This window comes from Gossypium hirsutum, chromosome A07 (assembly GCF_007990345.1).
Source record: "Gossypium hirsutum isolate 1008001.06 chromosome A07, Gossypium_hirsutum_v2.1, whole genome shotgun sequence".
Lineage (NCBI taxonomy): Eukaryota > Viridiplantae > Streptophyta > Magnoliopsida > Malvales > Malvaceae > Gossypium > Gossypium hirsutum.
The window spans coordinates 89,502,035-89,508,451 of NC_053430.1; positions in this window are offsets into that span (position 1 = coordinate 89,502,035).

The window sequence follows — 6,417 nt, forward strand, 5'->3', positions numbered from 1 at the left end:
AGTTATATGCTAAGTTCAGTAAGTGTGAGTTCTGGTTAAGAGAGGTTAGCTTCTTGGGTCATGTGGTATCCGCATCGGGTATTCGAGTTGACCCGAGCAAAATTTCAGCCATACTTAACTGGAAGCCTCCGAGAAATGTTACCGAAGTCCGGAGCTTTCTAGGGCTCGCCGGTTATTACCGACGATTTGTCAAAGGTTCTCGATGATAGCCACACCAATGACGAAGCTACTTCAAAAGGATGTTAAGTTTGAATGGACGGAGAAATGTCAGAAAAGCTTCGATCAACTGAAAACTCATTTGACTGAAGCTCCAATTTTGGTGCAACCCGAATCGGGTAAAGAGTTTGTCATTTATAGTGACGCATCCCTACTTGGGTTGGGTTGCGTATTGATGCAAGAAGGTCGAGTTGTGGCCTATGCGTCGAGACAATTGAAGCCACACGAGAGAAATTATCCGACCCATGATCTCGAACTAGCCGCCATTGTGTTTGCATTGAAAATATGGCGACATTATTTGTTGGTGAGAAGTGCCATGTGTTTTCGGATCACAAAAGTCTCAAATATTTGATGACTCAACGAGACTTGAATCTGCGACAAAGACGTTGGCTTGAGTTGTTGAAAGATTACGAGCTTGTCATTGATTACCACCCGGGAAAGGCTAATGTGGTTGCGGACGCCTTAAGCCAGAAATCACTGTTTGCTTTGCGAGCGATGAATGTACACTTGTCTGTTCTACCTGACAATGTGTTAGTAGCTGAATTAAAGCCAACCATTATTGACTCATCAAATTCGTGAAGCTCAGAAAGTCGATGAGGAATTGGTTGCAAAACGAGCTGAGTGTGTTCCGAACAAGGAATCAGAGTTTCAGATTGATGATGATGGTTGTTTGAGGTTTAGAAGTCGTTTGTGTGTTCCAAGGAATTCGGAACTCATTCCGATGATTCTGAACGAAGCCCATTGTAGCCGAATGTCATTCACCCGGGGAGCACGAAAATGTACAACGACTTGAAACGTCGGTTTTGGTGGCATGGTATGAAACGAGACATCTCCGACTTTGTTTCGAGATGTTTAATATGTCAACAAGTGAAAGCGGAACATCAAGTGCCTTCAGGGTTACTTCAGCCGATCATGATACCCGAGTGGAAATGGGACCGAGTACAATGGACTTTGTGTCCGGACTGCCATTGTCCGCAAGTAAGAAGGATGCGATTGGGTTGTTGTTGATAGGCTGACTAAGTCGGCTCACTTTATCCCCGTGCGTACGGATTTTTCATTGGATAAACTAGCCGAATTGTATGTTTCTCAGATTGTGAGATTACATGGAGTACCTATTTCTATATTGTCGGATAGAGATCCGAGATTCACCTCGCGATTTGGAAGAAATTGCAAGAAGCTTTGGGTACCAAGCTGCATTTTAGCACCGCTTTTCACCCCCAAACCGATGGTCAATCCGAGCGGATAATTCAGATACTTGAGGATATGTTAAGATGTTGCATCCTCGAGTTCAGTAGTTCATGGGAACGGTATTTACCTTTGATTGAATTCGCTTACAACAATAGTTTTCAATCAAGTATTAAGATGGCACCGTATGAGGCTTGTACGGTCGTAAATGCCGTACGCCATTGTTTTGGACCGAGCTTGGTGAAAGTAAAATTTTCGGAGTTGATTTGATTAAAGATGCCGAACAAAAAGTAAAGGTAATCCGCGAAAGTCTGAAGGTAGCCACGGATCGTCAAAAAAATCGTATGCGGATTTAAAACGAAAGGACATTGAATATCAGATGGGAGATAAAGTGTTTCTTAAAGTGTCACCTTGGAAGAAGGTACTCAGATTTGGCCGTAAAGGCAAGTTGAGCCCGAGATTCATTGGGCCGTACGAAATTTCTGAACGAGTGGGGCCGGTTGCATATAGATTGATTTTGCCCCCTGAACTTGAAAGGATGCACGATGTCTTCCATGTTTCAATGCTTCGACGTTATAGATCCGATCCGTCACATGTGATTAATCCCTCAGAAGTTGAAATTCAATCTGACTTGAGCTATGAAGAAGAACCGATTCGTATCCTAGCTCGTGAAGTGAAAGAGTTGCGAAATAAAAGGGTTCCATTGGTTAAGGTGTTGTGGCTCAAACACGGGATCGAGGAAGCAACCTGGGAACCCGAGAGCTCGATGAAAGAACGATATCCAAACCTATTTACCGGTAAGATTTTCGAGGACGAAAATTTCTTAAGTGAGGAGAGTTGTGACAGCCCAAAATTAACCCTAGTCGGGAAGTGGTTTCGGGACCGCTAAACCGAGTCACTGAAAGGTTTGAATGTGATGTTTATTGTCTAGAATATGTAATCATGAATGTGTGAAAATTTCAAGCTTCGATTTAGTCGATTGCATGTGAATTTAGTCAATAGGACTTATATGAGAAAATTTTAAAATGTGATAGGTCATTGCATGAGGACCTATTAGTGCATGTGGAAGAAAAAGGGGACTTGCATGTCAAATTCCCCCTCCCTAATATGTAGTGGCCGGCCATGCTATGGGTGGAAACATGTCACCAACATGTTGTGTTAGTGATGTATGGTAAGGAAAATAAAATAATAAGCATGATAATTAAATAATGAAAGGAAGGGTGATGGAAAAAAAAATAACATGGTCTCACCCCCTTGTTGCCGTGAATTGAAGAAAGAAAAAAAAAGTGTTCATTCTTGAACATCCTTGGCCGAATAAAGGAAAGAAAGGAAGGGGAAAAAGCTTGAGAAAATCGGCTATGGTGGTTTGCTAGACTAAGGTATGTTTGATATTATTCTTTGAGATTCATGTATATTTTAAGTTGTAAGTGAAAATCTACCTAGCCATGGTTCAAATTTTGTTAATTGATGGAGATGATATTCGGCCATGAATGTTACATTCTTGGTTGGTATTTTGATGTCTTTGGTGATGAGGTATGAAGATGGTTGATTTTGAGTGTTTAATAAAAAGGATGCATGAATTATTGTTAAATAATGGTCGAATGTAGCATGATTAAAGATGTGAATAAATTGAAGTTAAGGAGGTTGTCAATGAAAAATATAAGTTGGATGAGGCTTAAAGAATAAAAATCTAGGTGACTAGAGGTCAAGGACATTCGGTCATAGGCTTGTATGCTAGCAAAATCGGCCAAGTGATTATGTGGTGGAAATTAAGTGTTAAATGGAATGAAAATGATATTATATGGGGGTATGTATATTCGGCCATATGAGTAAATATATAGATGATGTTAAATTTGATTATGTATAATGGGCATTAAGATGTGGAACTTAAGAAATTAGAAGTAAATGAACTTGATAGTATTTAAGAGATAGAGGTGATAGATTAATGTTGCACATTCGGCTATGGTTAGGCATGTTGATGATCTTATCTTGATTTAGATAATTAGGCATAAAAGGGTGGCAAAGGGGATGAAATTGTCGAATGATTAGTTGGGTAACAAAAGAAGCATTCGGCCATCCCTTGAGAGCTTGTGTGATGTTGGGTTTAAAATTAGCAAAGGTAACTTACCTAATGCATGTGCATGGGTGATTAGATTTTGATGATATGGTAGTTGCATGAGGTTATTAGCCGAATATACTAACATACATATACATGTGAAATTGGATTGTAAATATTTGGCAAGGTGGTTAAACTAGTTAAATTATGATTAAGCTCAAGGAGTTAAAGGAGGTGAATCGAGCAAAGGCAAAGAAAAGGTCATTGAGTAGCCGAGTTGGAACCGTCTTACCCAACACGAGGTTGCTTGGACTCATCTATTTTGCGGGTCAGGCCGTCATCGAAGTCATCACACCGGATAGCAAGTTTTGGTACCTTCTTCTTAGTTGGCTTAGAAGAACATTTTGGCATGTATAAGCTATTACGTTGTGTTTGAACTTTGGCATGTAAACTTTAAGCCATGCGAAAATGGCACGAAGGTTCGATTGAGTTGGATCAAGGGTAGGCATGAAATGGACCTAGTTACTTTCGTAACAGATGCTGGCAGCAGCAGTGTCATGAGATTGAAAAATCACTAAAAATAGTAGGAGTGGAATTAATTGATGAATAAATTATGTAATCGAAGCTCGATGAGTCTGTTTTCATGAGGAAGTAACGAAAAGATCATATGAGCAGTATATTAAGAGATAATCATATTTTTGTGGGACAGGGCCAGAACGGTTTCTGAATTCCCTGCTCTGACTTTGGAAATTCAATATAAATTAACCAGAGATAATTAGGGGTCGTACCATATATGTACAGATTCCTCTCTGAGTCTAGTTTTCATAGAAACAAACGGCATCAGTATTGAAGCCCCGTGCAGGGAGATATCCAGGTCGTAATGGGCAAAGGTCAGTGTAGTCGACCCCTGCAACATGGGAGACTTTGACTAATAAACTGTACTAATTGGCCTGACCAAAAATTCTAGAAAAAAATACATAGATGGGCACATGAGTCTAGTTTCTGGGAAAAATCACAAAACTGATTTTCGAGTTACGAAACTCAAGATATGATTTTTAAAACGACTAGTACACAGATTGGGCAGTGTCTGGAAAATAAATTTTATAAGGGGTTAAAGTCAGTTAACACCTCGTGTTCGACTCCGGTGTCGGTTTCGGGTTCGGGGTGTTACAATATGTGATATGGATTATGTATATGAATTAACTACTAGCATGTCAAAATGTGATATTTGTATTTCATCAGTAATCTGATAATTCTTTAGCATGTTTTGTTATGAAATGCATGTATAACACAAGTGCATCCATTATTTGTTAGTATGTGCATCTGAGTATGCAATACGTTTTGACATGTGCATTGGGGTGGGATAATGATATGATGGAGGAAGTGTTCTGGCAGTTTAACTGCATACTGATGTTAGTACGCCATTATTGTCGGGGAACCTAGGGTGGTGAGTTATTGTTGCTGGGAACCCAAGATAACTTATTTTGTGGTATTTACCACATATTTGATCTAGTGGCTTGACCACACTTATTTGATTCTAGCGTATTACTGCATTATTTATGGCAACTTGACTGCACTATTCTAATAATGACATGCATTTACTTATAGGTGTGTAGGGTCAGATGGGCTCTTGTAGTCCTATTGGTGTGTATTGGATGGACAGAGATGGTGTGTAGTGAATAGGGGTAGAATCTGTGTTTGCATCTGTATCTGTATCTATATCTGTCTCTAGAACTACATCTATGGTTGTATCCGAAAACTGCATCTGCACTTGTATTTGGATCTAATTTGTTTGCTTGGGTTGTGTTACACATTAAGCTTGTAAGTTCACCCAATTTTTCTGACTTTTTAGGTAATCAACAAGTTTAAGACTGGACGATGCACGGGAGCTCGGACTGTTTTCTAGTTTAATTCAATATGGTGGTTGACGTTATTAACTTTTTTGGACTGTAAATTTTTTTTAGACTTTGTTTTTTTTTTGTTCATCTATTTTTGGTATTTTTAACATAAAAATTCAAAATCATACGAGTTATTGAATTGAAATTTGGTTTTCAACTAAAACTCTGTAAATTTTCCGCTGCTAAACTAAAAAAGTGATTAAGTGATTTTACTATAAAATAAGTGTTTTCGACTATAAGATTTTCTAAAGAATGCACGAAAGGTATAGCGAAAAATTATTGTATTCTGACCATTCATTTTTTGAATCTTCGTTTTCCCAAATAAGATGTGTTACTAGAACAAAATGTTAAAGTTTTAAAATTTATCAATGTCACTTTCACACTCAGGTCATAACTTCTAGGCTGGGTGTGGGGTGTTACGTATAGAAGTCGCTTTCAATTAGAGCATCAAATTGAACGAGGCTTTGTCAAGAATTTCAAGATAGAGGAGAATTTCAAGCTTGAAAAATAAACATCTAACGTCAATGAACCCTGTTAGATATGATACATTTGAACACAAAGGTGATACGGATGTCAAGTTAATGCTTGATGCGCATTGCTCAACTGAAAATGTAATACCAGAGTTAGATGCCTAGTTTTTCGATGTAAAGGAAGATGGTCCAAGTTCGAAAACAGTTCATGTTAATTTGTTTCAGGAACAGAAAGCAAAGAGTCCAACCACACAGTTGTGTGGTAGTTTCATGATGTTGTTACAAAGCTAGTATTAGGGAATGCCATAATCATCGATATTCTGTGAGTGCTTTGGTGTATAGTCAGGGTTAGTTGGTAAGCTAAATGTGGAAACCCCAACACGACATTCTGTAAGTGCTTTTGATTTAAAATTCAGAACATCGTTGTTCTATATTGAAAACACTTATGCGAGTATACCATTAAGTTACATAGATAGGAAATCGGTAAGTAATATTGGTTTTAACGTAGGGTTGATAAGAATGAATGATGTCTCCTTACAACTTGCAATGATGAAGGGACATCCAATCCTGGACATGAAACCACAACTGGGGT